This window comes from Pinus tabuliformis, chromosome 2_2 (genome assembly GCF_031772625.1).
Source record: "Pinus tabuliformis cultivar Carrire ecotype Pingquan chromosome 2_2, CPIR1, whole genome shotgun sequence".
Lineage (NCBI taxonomy): Eukaryota > Viridiplantae > Streptophyta > Pinopsida > Pinales > Pinaceae > Pinus > Pinus tabuliformis.
The window spans coordinates 773,187,173-773,201,585 of NC_142300.1; positions in this window are offsets into that span (position 1 = coordinate 773,187,173).

A 14,413-nucleotide genomic window follows, 5' to 3' on the forward strand; every position below is an offset into this window, starting at 1 on the left:
GTCTGAGGTTGAAGATGAATAATGCCAAGGAAACTCCTGTTTAGAGAGTTGTTGTCATTGCAATACAGCAAGCTAAAAAGCAGAGATGACCGGAAGTTGGTCCCATCATCCTCAAAGCTCCAGCTCATGAGGTAAGAGGCCTTGACAAGTCTCTTCCTTTCAGTTTTGAATTAGAAGTTCAGAAGATAAGCATACCTATACCTCTAATTAAACTGGTGAAGAATGAGTCCTTTAAGAGATCTATCCACGATGCCCTTGAACCTAAAGCCATCCAAGCCTCCGCTGATTATGTAAACCTGCAAGATGACAAACCAACTATTGTCTTTAGCCCAATCATTGAAAATTGTGATGATAGCTCCCCATCATTCTTTGTCTCTTTGACAATTCATGACAAAATCCTTCACAACTTCCTTCTGGACATAGGATCCATCCATAATCTAATTCCGAAGGCTGTCATGGATGAATTGGGTCTTGACATTACCAAGCCTTATCATGACCTATTTTCTTTTGACACTAGAAACGTGAAATGTTTGGGATTAATCAAAGACCTAGCAATGACCTTGTCTCAGCTACCCATGAAGAGCAAGATGATGGATATTGCATAGCATATGTACCCCCCAAGTTTGGCATGTTGCTTTCCAGAGGATAGATCAAGAGATTAGGTGGAACATTTCAAAATGATCTGTCCTATGCTATTGTCCCAGTTTTTGGAGGTGAGAGTACGATATTATATAGAGAAGCTCAGTTGGCTTATATCATCAGTGATGAAAGGAATCCCACTAATCATCCCATCTATGCTGTCTGCACTAATTTTGGAGCTTTTATTCATCATATTGAAGAATCCCAGTTGGCCTCCATATAGCTTAGGAAACCGGTTTTCCATATCACAGAGGAAGAAGGCCCTCAAATTTGGGACATGCTCTTTGATGGAGCTTTCTCTAAGGAAGTTATAGGGGTAGGTGTAGTACTTGTGTCCCCCACACAAGAATGCATTCATTTATCTTTCAAGCTAACTTTTCAGGTCACAAATAACATAGCAGAGTACGAGGCCTTGATATTGGGCTTAAACGCTGCTAAAGAAATGGGAATCAAAGGTATGAAGGTGTTTGGAGATGCAAACCTTATCATTCAGTAGGTGAACAAAACTTTCTAAGAAAAGCATCCAAGGCTAAAAGCATAAAGAGATGAGGTATGGAAGCTCACGGGTTCTTTTAATAGTTTCATCATTTCTTACATCCCTAGAATGAAGAACTAGCTTGCCAATTCCCTTGTTGTGTCTGCTAGCACGTTTACCCCTCCTTTGCCTCCTAAATTGAATTATGAAGTTCAGGTGACATATACACCATCTATGCCTGACAATGTAAAATACTGGAAAGTTTTTAAAGATGATGATGAAATTAATAGGTTTTTACAAGTCATTGATGAAATTTCTGAAATGCACATTGACCAAGAAAATGAAACCATTGAATAATGCAACTAGTCCAAGCTAATGGACAAGATTGGTTAGGATAGCATTGTCTAGATGCCTAGTAACCATATACCCAAAGGATTGGTGCCCCTAGAGAAGTTGTTTGATCATAACGATGTACCTTATAAGCCTGCCAAAAAAGAAAATGAGTCTGAAATTCATAGACATAATGTAGGGAGTCCAAACCCTCCAAATTACATAAATCTATCCACCCACTTGTCTTATGCCCAAAGTTCTGAGTATTGCACCTCGATGAAACAATTTGCTGATATTTTTGCTTGGGAGTATAGTGATCTTAGGACCTATGGCACCAACATCATTTAGCATAAGATTCCACTAGAGAAGAACACCATCCCTTTTAAGAAGAAGTTAAGACCTATTAGCCCTCTCTTAGTGCCTTTAATTGAAAAGGAAATCAAGAAGTTGTTGGATGCTAAGATCATAGTTCCCCTAAGGTATTCAAAGTGGATAGCTAACCTTGTGGTAGTGAGAAAGAAGAATGGAGAAATCAAGTTTCTTGTTGACTTCAGGAATATGAACAAATGCTCTGGAAAAGACAACTACCCCCTTCCTAAGATGGAACACCTGTTGCAAAATGTCTCAGGGGCTCGAGTCATGTATTTCTTAGATGGATTTTCAAGTTACAATCAGATTGTTGTACATCTAGAAGATCAGGAAAAGACCACCTTCACTACTCCCTGGGGCACTTTGATGTACTCCAAGATGCCTTTTTGACTGATGAATGTTGGCAATACTTTTTAGACGGCCATGGACATAGCGTTTGTAGGAGAGAAGGACAAGTTCTTCCTTATTTACCTTGATGACATAATAGTCTTTTCCAGCAGTCACAAGGACCATTTGCAGCATTTGAAGAAGGTTTTTCTAAAGTGTAGACGGTTTGGGATTTATGTGAACCCAAAGAAGTCCCAATTTTCTCTAGAAGAAGGAAAACTTCTAGGACATATTGTTTTTGCTGAAGGTGTGAACATTGATCCAACAAGAGTTCAAGGAATTCAGACATTGTCCATCGCAAGATCAAAATCGGACATTCAATCTTTCCTCGGTAAGATCAACTTTCTTAGGAGGTTTATTCCAAACATTACAAAGCTAGTGAAGCACATCACTTCCATGGTGAAGAAAGCATTAGAAATAAAATGGATAGATGGTGCAAGAAGCTCTTTTGAAGCCATCAAACAATCTATTATGGAAGCTCCCACTCTAATCAGTCCAGATTATACCAGGGAGTTTTATATCTTCTCTTTTTCCTCTTATGATACACTTGCAGCAATTCTATTGCAGAAAAATGATGAAGGTGTAGAGCACCTTGTGGCCTTTTTTAGCAAAACTCTGAGGGATGCTGAACTAAGGTATGACCTTATTGAAAAACAAGCTTATGCTCTCATAAAATCTTTAAAGGCATTCAGAATTTATATTATGCATTCCAAATTGGTTGCGTATCTACCTTCAGCCTCAGTAAAAGATGCCGTAACGCAGCCAGATATTGATAGAAAGAGAGTTAAATGGATTGCAAAATTCATAAAGTTAAACATAGAGGTGAAGCCCACCAATCTGGTCAAAGGCTAGGGCTTGGCTAAGCTTATGGCTAAGGAAAATTGTATTTTGTTAGACATCAATTGCATAGGCTCAAATGCAGGTGGTGAACGAACAGAGGAAGCAGCAGAAGAGCAAGAGCAGAATTAGTATTTGGATGAAAATCTATCCACTTGTGAATGGTATTCTAGTGTAGTTCATTTTTTGTAGAAGCTAGAAATCCCTCCAAGGCATAGCTCAAGTCAAGCCTGGGGCATTAAGCTCAGATAAGCCAAATTCCGCATTTAAAAAACCTGCTTTATTGGAGAGACCCATCAGGGATCCTCTTGATATGTCTAGACAAAGGACAATCTATGGAAGTCATGCACCAGTTCCATTCTAGCATCTATGGAGGGCATCATTATTGGAAAAACACGGCCCACAAGATCCTTAAAGCTGGGTATTATTGGCCTACTCTATTCTCTGATGTGTTTTCTTTAGTGAGGTTTTGTGACAAATGTCAGAGGTTTAGAGGAATACAATAGCTAAAATCTTTGCCCTTGAAGCCAGTACATGCCAATGGTCCCTTCCAGTAGTGGGGCTTGGAATTTATAGGTGATATCAATCCACATTTCAGTGGCCAACACAAATGGATCTTGGTAGCCACTGATTATTTCACCAAATGGATGGAGGTGATACCCACTAAAAATGCTAATCATCACGTTGTCATAAAGTTCTTGAATGAATATTTTCACTAGATTTGGTTGCCCCACCAAACTACTTACTGATAATGCAACCACTTTTAGGGCAAAGGAATTGGTGGGCATGTGTGAATCCATGGGCATTCAATTGGTGCATTCTACCTCATATTATCCTCAAGGCAATGGCCTCGTAGAGTCATCTAACAAGAGTCTTGTAAGGATAATCAAAAAACTGTTGGAGGACAACAAAAAGAGCTGGGATTCCAAGTTGAAGCTTGCATTGTGGGCTGACAGAGTTACCAACAAGAAGTCCATAGGAAACTCTCCATTTAAGTTGGTTTATGGCGCTGATGTTTTTTTTCCTATCCATCTGATTCTCCCTATGGCCAAATTCTTGCAAGAAGAACAAGATGAAGAGAATGACATGACGAGGAGAATGAGTAACTTGGTTGAATTACAACATATCAGAGTACAACTGGTTGCAAAGTCAAGAATTCATTAGAAGAAGATGAAAGAAACCTTTGATAGAAAAGCAAAAATGGATAGTTTTTAGGTTGGTGACTGGGTTCTCAAATGGGATACATTGAAGGAGAACAAGGGAAACCATGGTAAATTTGATGCCTTATGGATAGGATCGTTTTTGATTGCTCAAGTTCAGATGAACAATACTTTCATTTTGTACAATTTAGAGGGGGGAGGTGTTTTTGATGGCCCAATCAATGGGCAGTTTTTGAAACTTTACTTCATGTGAGGCTTTAAGGCCTTAATGTTGTAATATCTTTTTCTGGTTTTTTTTTTTATGTAAATAAACTCCATGCCCAACAGAACACTAGGAGATAAGTTTGTTTTGGTTGTTACTAGAAAGGCAGTAGTCTGCAGTTCTTGAAACCTCATAGGGAGGCTTTCATCCCCAGAAGGAGTTAGTGTTAGCCCTGAGGTGCAGTGCTACTATTTTGAAGACCAAAGGAGGGAAATGGCATATTCTGTTGTCGTGGAGAGGTTCCCATATGGTCCATCACCTCACTTCTCTCACTTATCCACTCCCATTCATGTTAGCTCATGTCCTAACCCAACCCTCGCATCATAACAAAGCTAGCTTTTTCCTTGGCCCTACGTGAAATAATCCATTTTTGCCCCCATGCACTAATGCGCAAAAGTCCCTGAAACCTTACCTATTTTTCCATGTGCACCCTTTGCACATTTCTCGAGGTCAGCCCATACCTTCGTGTACCCCACCATCGATCTTCCCGTTGATCTAACAATCCACACTTCATCTGACCGACATTATATGCTCGACCATTCACCACTATTAGATCATTTCTACCAGATCTAACGACTATCGCACATATCGCTCAGGAAATAAGTGACAGGGATACCCACCCGATAAAAGCGGTTTTCTCTCTCTCCTCCACTGCTACGTGACATGCCATGGATGGAATCGGGCAGGCTCTGACCTTTACCACTTACTGCCTGATAGAAACCATTTCCGCTTGAATAAAACTGCTCACGAGCATCATCCTTCAAGCACCTCCTATGGCCGATAGCCGTTTGATCTACCCAGCTAAGATCTGACAGCTTAGACTTATTCCACTCCTGTCATGATCTCAAACCTCCGGTGATTGATCTCCTCCATCCATTCCTCCATCCAACGGCCCAAATGCCCCCGTAACCCAGTTCCCATCACTCACCCGGGGACGAAATTGGTTGGCTTTGTCAATGTTTTTGACAATCAGACTATTGAACTGAAATAACATAATGCATGGTCGAAAGGGGAAAAAAGCAACAAGACGACACAGCCAAACCAACAGAAGTGATCACAGAGCATCACTGGCACGAGTGAACCACCTGACAACGTGGGAAATTACAAGAATTTGGTTACTGTGTTTGTTAGAAAGAGAGACCTTTCAGCTCATGTTTGTCTAGTTATGGCATCAAGTAGTTAGAGGACAGAGGGGATAGATTAAGACATCTCAAGCCCTAGGGGGTTCGACAGAATTGTAAAAAGCCTATAAATGGCTGAAAGTTCAAAGTATTAAGGATTCAACTTTTGGAGACTGTGGATACTCTATTCCTCCCAACGTCTCATCTTCATTCCCGTAATACAAGCTTCTTTTGTTGTTACATGTTCAATCACCATCTTATCCTCTGTTCTAAGCTTTCACTTGAATAGGTTTTTAATTTTTTCTTCTGTATCTAATGCCAGATAACTATCATCTTATCTCTGCATTGGTAAATTAGACTTGCAAGCTTCATTTACTTTTTGTAGCTAGCCATTCATATTTGTTTATGTATGTATCTACTGGTATAGTCAGGATTCTCCATCTATTCATTGAATCTATAAACTATTGAGCATTAGTGGTCGAAAGCCTTGTCAAGCTGAGGGTGTTCATGCATTTCTTGAGTGAAAACAAAGTTGAAACAGTCAATTGACTTTATCCAAACCGCAATCCATTCCAATAGTTCAGAGAATGATATTGAAGATTATATGCTACCAGGCATCTCCGAGCTACAACCTAGGAGAGTTCCCTAGAGTGCTAACAGTTCCTCTATCAATGGTTGCTAAGAATAAGTTTCCATTCCTCTTCTTCACTAGGAATTTCTAATTCTTCTCCCAAAATTTGTTCACCAGTGGGGGACAGAAAGATTACTCCTATGGTTGGGGATGTAGGATTTTCTTCAATTACAACTTCAGTAGAAGAAGTAGGTGAAGTTATGGATTGAACTTTTTATCTTGAGACTTCAGGAAGTCTTTGTCGACCTCTAAATGGAATTCGAGTTTGAGTAGGTGGTGTGGAAACTCGAAATCGTGGTGGAGTGAGTGGATTTGTGGGAATTAAACTTCCTCCTCATCCTACAAATATACCCCTAAATTACCTATCCCTACGCATGTCAAGTTCTAAATTAATGATGGTTGTTTTTTTTACTTCTAATTGTACTTCCTCGGCAATGACGCCAAAATGTTTGGTCAATTCAATGTCCTTGAATTGGCAATCATAAATTGTCAACTAGGGTGTGTAGACTAATGAAGTACGGGTGTAAAATATGTGCTTAGAAGTTATTCATTAGGTAGTTATGTATTTGTTAATATCTAAACTCAAGATGGGGTGGTGGTTGTAAATTGTATTATTGTTGTAATTCTTAGGGATGTTGATTAAGTTTCCTAGGAATTAATCTCTATCCAATTAGTTTGTAGATGATGTGAGAGTGATTTTACTTATGTTAGGTTGTTGGTATTTTTGATCTTAAATATCTATGCTGCAGCTCCTAATTCTCTTAGTGCAAAAAAAATAGACCTATTCTATCAGCTATGAAGGAATACTATTGAACTCAATTGTTTTAGGAGAGGTCTTCTCGCCTATTCAATTTCTGCTTAAACAAAGTAATCCAAGCAACATCTATATTATGAACTAAACAAACTTTGATTATGATGGATAATAAGAAAAGGAAATAATTGTATAGTATGAGGTATAAAGAAAATTAGATAATAGTCTAAGCTAGGTATAAAACAAATTAAAGTTCTTATGCAGATAACAATTCGCTAACGAGATCATTATGCAACATTGTCACACAAAACAAAGAAATTGAAGAATTAAGGGAAATCATATTGTATTTGATTAAAACCTGCCACTGTTTGTAGGGGCCCTCCACATAGTAGTTCAGAGCTTCAAATCAACACAATTCTTTCACAGAAGAAAACTAATTCCATTCACACAAAATTCACAAACTGTTCATAAACATATCATTTGGCGCTCACCCAAATAATAGTGAGGCCATTAGCTTTATAGCAAGTCTCTTGGCATAACTGTATGAAGATTTCAAGCCTTGTATCTATTATCCTATCTAAACTTATATCGCTTCATCGTCGTTTTTCTATTCCGAAATAAAAACCATAAGGTTTCAACTGATCTTCGGTTCTGTTCTGCATTAATCTGACAGTTGACTTGGAGTTTGACTGCAATCTCCTGTGCTTCATTTAGAAAACAGTTTCGAGTGGATAGGAAGGTATCCATGAGGGAGTCACCCTATATATATCCGCACCTTTTTTTGTTGATCTAAAACTCTGGAACCTCGTGAGCAATGAAGACAACTACTAAATCCTAGACTAGCTGCTAAAACAAACTGATTCGGTAGCCAATTGAAACTTTAATTAAAACAATACGGTATACAATTGAATATGAACAAGAAAACATACAAATGCATACGTTCATCAAAACCTGGTAGATATGACTTTATTTAAGTGGTAAATATATATGAAAAAGAGAGGATCTTTAGGCAAAAAGGATGTCATGGTAGGACAATCTTCAGACTCGACATTTCCCTAGACTGGAGATGTTGTATGTCCTCATACACTTCTTCACCTTGCAGAGTTTTTGTGTCGATATTTATTTGTTGTCCACCTCGTAGGATTTGGGTGGTCGATGGGTTGTCATCATGCGGTGTTGCGAATGTCTCTTTGTGACATTAGGTGGTAAATGGGTTATTTTAAAAAACCTAAGCTTCAAACCCTAATACATGTAACCCTAAGTCTAAACCTTAACCTAATGCATTACGTCTATACATTAAAATATCTATGAAACCTGTAGTTTAATACATTAAAAGGCCTAACCCTAAACCTATACCTACCAAACCTAATTACATTACAAAGCTATGACAGAAAAAGAAACACATAAAACCTATGTATTAACTCTCAGCCTATTCAAATTACATTACAAAAAATTACAAATAAACCATAACAGTCATAACCGCAGGCCTTAACTACTTGGAAGAAGACTGCGAGAGGGTTGACATGTGAGAAAAGTCCATATGTAAGCCATCAAGTTTAGGTTGGGTGTGGAGCTTGATTATCTTTTGTATTCAAAGGTTTCAGTCGGATGTATACCCTCGGAAGAATATACACCCCTCCATACAGGGGGGACTTTTCCCCCCCGTGGGGGTCCAAGGGGGGTAAATCCCCACCGGCTAGGGGGTCTAGGGGCCAGTCTACCCCGGCGGGGGTTCAGGGGCAGCACCCCTGAAGCTATAAATAGATGTAAAATTGCTTTGTGAAAGTCTAGTAATTTCTAGTCAATCTGGGCCGTTCATTACGCGGATGATCTGACAGTAGAAGTTATGTTTAATTTAGGGTTTTCTGCCTTAGAAGGAAACCCCTCACTATATATGAGGGAATTGTATTGCATCTATATATATCTGTATTTTGAGTGAGGAAGAGAGAGGAGATTGAGAGCGAAGAGGGTGTTACAACGGATTTGTTGTAGGTTGTATCTCTTCAGTTTGTTGGATAATATAATAAAATAAGGACTGGCTTTTTCTTCATGGATGTAGCCCAAACTAGGTGAACCACGTATATCTATGTCTCTCTTTTTTTATGTGTTTTCTGTGTTTATATTTCTGCAATATTTTATGTGTTCCATTGCTCCATAATATATAATTTTCTAACAGTTTAGTGTCGGGAGTCTGACCACAGTGGGACCGTGACATCAACCGTGACATGTGAACCAAAAACCGTCTAAGGTGACCCGGGAGCATGGAACCTGCTGCTAGTCGAGACACTCGATCATTCACCCAACTAGCCGAGTTTTATGTCGCCACGTTGAAACTGCCAGTGAAAGCTGCAATGGTCGAAGGTAACATGGTCATATGTAAAACTACCAAAGCTCTGTTATCCAGAACCACACGAGGATGATTGTGGAGGTGGAAACCTAGGGTCAGAGTGCAACAGTCACATGCTGACTGCCTCCCCTCCATGTTAAACTAATGCGATGACGAGGGTGTTATCCCTAAGTTGTCAGGACATGGATAGACCGAGGCCCAACAACCCAAATTATATCAAATGCATTCCTATACTTGGTGGAGGGAGTTCGAATGCACCTAGTGGGTTTTAAAAGGCAGTTCTCTCATTGAAGTGTGAGGTGAGTGATTTTGGGTTTTTGTATGTAGGTTCTGGAGGTTATAGTTGATTTTGTTTTTAGTGTAACAAGAGCATTTGGAGTTAGAATTGGGAACCGTGATAGGCGTTAGAAATCTGGTTCAGCGAGCTATCCTTTGACAGTGACAAGATGTTCTTGCATGTACATTCACTTCGGTCAAATTGAGGTGTAATTGACCTCCTTGGTTTCAATCCTAATAAAGCAGTCTCCCATCTTGGAATCGGACACGAAGACGTAGTCCATCATGAACGAACTTTGTAATCAATTTTGATGTATGGTATCACTGTGTATCTTCTATTTTCACTACTGTTTTGCATCTTATTTATGTTTTCTCATCTATCGTAAAGCCTTATTCTCAAGCAGTTCTCATGGGTTCAACAATTTCAGTTAACATTCTACTCATTAATGGCTAATCAATTTTACATCAGTTTTAACATATGATCATTTCATGTCATATAATTTGGTATCCGAGCAGGTTGTGTTTGTAGAATTTTCCATTGAATGTTAACCAGGTCAAAGTTGCAACGTGGAGAATGAATCGTTGAGTAGATTGATCCAGAGATTGGAAAGCGACGAGTCGTTCATAAGTCAACCATGATAGGATTTGATGCAGGTTAAAATACTGAAATTAAGATGAATGATGAATAATTTCAGCAAGAATTCTTGACTATGCAGTAGATGTTGGGAGAACTCTACAAAGACAAGAAGGCGAGAGATGCAACTTCTTCTTTGAAGACATCGAAGAAGGAAAAATGTAAAGGCAAGGCTGATAAACCACCTTCACCTCCATCATCATATTCTTCCTCTTCTAGTGCAAACCATGAAACAGAAAAGAAACGTAAGAAAACATCTCTTTTAAAATTTGATGTAAAATTTGAGTTACCTATTTATGATGGAGAAATGAATATTGAAAATCTAGATAACTAGATTAAGAAGTTAGAAGTGTATTGTCGTATTTAGAACATTTCTGACGATAAAATGAAAATTCAGTTAGCTACACTTAGAATGGGAGGAAAAACTTTAATCTGGTGGGAAAGTAAAACTCAGATAGATGTAAAGTGAAAAGGTAAAGTCATCTCTTCATGGTCTAAGTTTTTAAAATCTCTTAGGAAACAATTCTATCATTTAGGATACATGCAGAAAGTTGTTATTTATTGGCAAAATTTGAGGTAAGGTAAAGGGCAGAGTGTTCAAGAGTTTACTCAAGAGTTCAGAAAGAAAGAATTGTCGCTTGGTATTTCATTGCATACAAGTGAAACTTCATTAAAATACATTGGCAGTTTACATTCATATTTGCAGCATACATTATTGACATTTGATCCTGATTATTTTGATGAAGTGTGTTTTCATGCCATACATATTGAATCAGGTGCTAGACCATTCATGTTTTCATCGCAATCATCCAAAGAGTTCAAAATCAAAGACTCCAATCAGAGTAAGGGGAAGAACAATTCGAAGAGAAAGAAATTAGCGATAGCTCTAAAGGAAAGACCTACTTGTTCTCATTGCCAGAGAATCGGTCATGATGAATCTAAGTGTTGGAAAATTCATCTAGAACTTAAGCCCAAAAAGTTACATAAGGAGAATGATGAAAATAAGGAAATTGTACCAGTCCAATAAGATCTAGGTTCATATTTAGGTGACGAGAGGAGGATAACTGCTATGGTTATGATAGGTAAAACTTCTGAGACTGGTTCAAGCTCGAATACTATTGCATCTTCATCAAACATAAATCCTTCAAATGAGGATAAAAGAGCTGAATTATTTAACATAAGGATAACTTCTAAGCACACAAAGATAGATACAATGTTTGATAGTGGATCATAGGCCAATCTACTATCTGAATATCTAGTTAAGAATTTGCGTTTGGAGACACATAATCATCCAAGACCTTACCCATTAGGATGGCTAAATAAATCAACTCAGGTAAAAGTCACAAAACAATGTCGATTAAGATTTGCAATTATAGCTAATTAAATTGATGAAGTGGAATTAGATGTGGTTCCTGTAGACATTTGTGGAATTGTCTTAGGAAGTCCTTATCTTTATGTTCGCGATGCAGTATTTGGCCGGAGAGAGCATAAATATCATGTTAAGAAAGATGGGGTTGAATTTATTGTCACGGCACATCAAAGTAAAAATCACTTGAATTTAGTTGTTACTAATCAAATGAAGCAATTAATGAGTTCAAATTAAATATTTATAATCATGTGTGTAAAGGAACAACATAAGAATTGACAACATGTTTGTTTAGATTATGAGTCTCAACTTAAAGAGAGTTTGATCAAAGAGGTAGAAACGTTTCCAGTTCTATTTAAAGAAACCAAACATCTTACTCATAAGCAGGGAATACAACATGAATTACAGTTAATGTGTAAAGCTCCTCTTCCTAATGTCAAAATGAATCAATTCAATCCATATTTGGAAGTTAATAGCTACAGGCATGAAGGTCAATATTGGGGAAAGTTAGTGTACAATTTCTCTTGTATTGTGTCACCATTTCATGTTTCAAACGGTTTGGAAGCCTCTTTTCAAGTGGAGAGGAAGCCCATTTGTTTTCATAGCAAAGCGTTTTCTAATGCAGTGTCAAAGTATCTAATGGAAACTAATGCATCAAGGGAAAGTGATAATAAATGGAAAAATCACTTAATGAATAAGGGAAAAGTGATTGAAACAAATCAACAACTAATTCAATACTTTCAAAATCAAGCTAAGTTGTTGTAGTTAGCACCGTACAGTTTGATGGGTTTATTGCAGCAAGTTCACTTAGTAATCAGGAAGGAGGAAAGTATGTCAAGTCAAGTAGATGGTTTGATGTCAAGAATGTCTTTGATTGTATCTATCATTCTGCAAGATAGATTTTAAATACATGAAAATCATATTGAACAATATCCTGTAGAGACTGTTTTCAAAGATGATTATGAACCACTAAATCATGGTATTTTGTGGAAATAAATCAATTTCCATGCTCATAACAGGTTGTTTGGCCATCGTTGCAAGTTGTACATATTACAGATGGATGAAACAGGTCACCGATTCAAAATGTGCCATGGTCACCATCATCAGGGTCATCACTTACAGGTGATTGATCGAATGTATTGGTACATCATCAGGGCGAGGTGGAAAGTGAGGGAGATCTACCCTCATTTATTGTCTGTCTAGTCAAACTTTTGTGGTCCAAAAGCTTTCAGGTGGAGAGGATTGATCCAGGAGGATCTCGTCATATCAGTTACACATGTTTAGTGTCGTCAATAGCATTCAATCCAATGTTGTTCACTTTCGACAGAGTTGTTTATGGTTCATGTTGTTTAGGTAATTTCTATGGTTGATATGGTTTTGCACCTAGTTGTCAAGATGAGGTTGTCGTCAATTCCACCATATTATGATTTTAGACATGGTTTGATCATTTTCATTCGAGAATTTTTGTGTTGACATATGTTTGTCACCCACCTCGCAAGATTTAGGTCGTTGATGGGTTTTCGTCATGCGATGTTGCTAATGTCGCTTTGTGACATTAGGTGGTAAATGGGTTATTTTAAAAAACCTAATCTTCAAACCCTAATACATATAACCCTAAGTCTAAGCCATAACCTAATGCATTACCTCTAGATTAGATTAAAATATGTATTAAACCTACATTTTAATACATTAAAAGGCCTAACCCTAACCCTAAACCTATACCTATCAGACCTCATTAGATTACAAATCTATGACATAAAAAAAAAACATAAAACCTCTGTATTAACTCTCTGTATTAACTCTCAACCTATTCAAATTACATTACAAAACATTAAAAATAAACCATAACAGTCATAACCATGGGCATTAACCGCACAGGTGAAGATCACGGGATACTTGACATGTGAGCGTAGTCAATATGTAAATCATTAGGGTTTGCGCAGGGAGTTTAACCACAATGGGACCGCGACATCAACCATGACATGTGAACCACAACCATCAGAGGTTATGTCACCATGTAGGAACCACGAGCGAAAGCCGCAAAGATCGGAGGTAACGTGGTCATATGCAAAACGGACGGAGCGTTGTTAGCCGGAACCATTGGGGATGACTGCAGAGGTCACAACTTGCGGTTAGACCGCGGCAGTCACATGCTGACTTCCTCCCCTTCGCCCAGTCAACAAACCCTTTACAGCATTGGCTTTAACATAAATTTTTTGTGGGTTTTATGGTTGTTATTCAACATTAAACTAATGCGATGATAATGGTGTTATCCCTAAGGTGTCAAGACATGGATAGACTGAGGCCCAAGAACCCAAGTTAGATCAAATGTATTCCTAAACTTAGTGGAGGGGTTTCGAATGCACCTGGTGGGTTCTAAAAGTAATTTTTCTCATTGAAGTGTGAGGAGAGTGGTTTTGGGTTTTTGTATGCAAGTTTTGGAGGTTATAGTCGATTTTGTTTTCAGTGTAACACGAGCATCCAGAGTCAGAATTGGGAACCGTGATAGGAATTGGAAAGCTGGTTCAAAGAGCTATCCTTTGATGGTGGCCAGATGTGCATGTCTACACTTTTGGTTAGGTCAAATTGCTGTGTAATCGACCTCCTTGGTTTCAATCCTAATAAAGTGGTTGCCCATCTTGAAAGCTGACCTCATGACGTAGTCCATCAAGGACAAACTCCGTAATCAATTTTGTTATCTGGTATCGTTATGTATTTGATGTTTTCACTACTATTTTTAATCTTATTTATGTTTTATCATCTGTCGTAAAGTCTTATTCTCAAGGAGTTCTTACAGTTTCAGCACTTTCAGTTAACATTCTATTCAT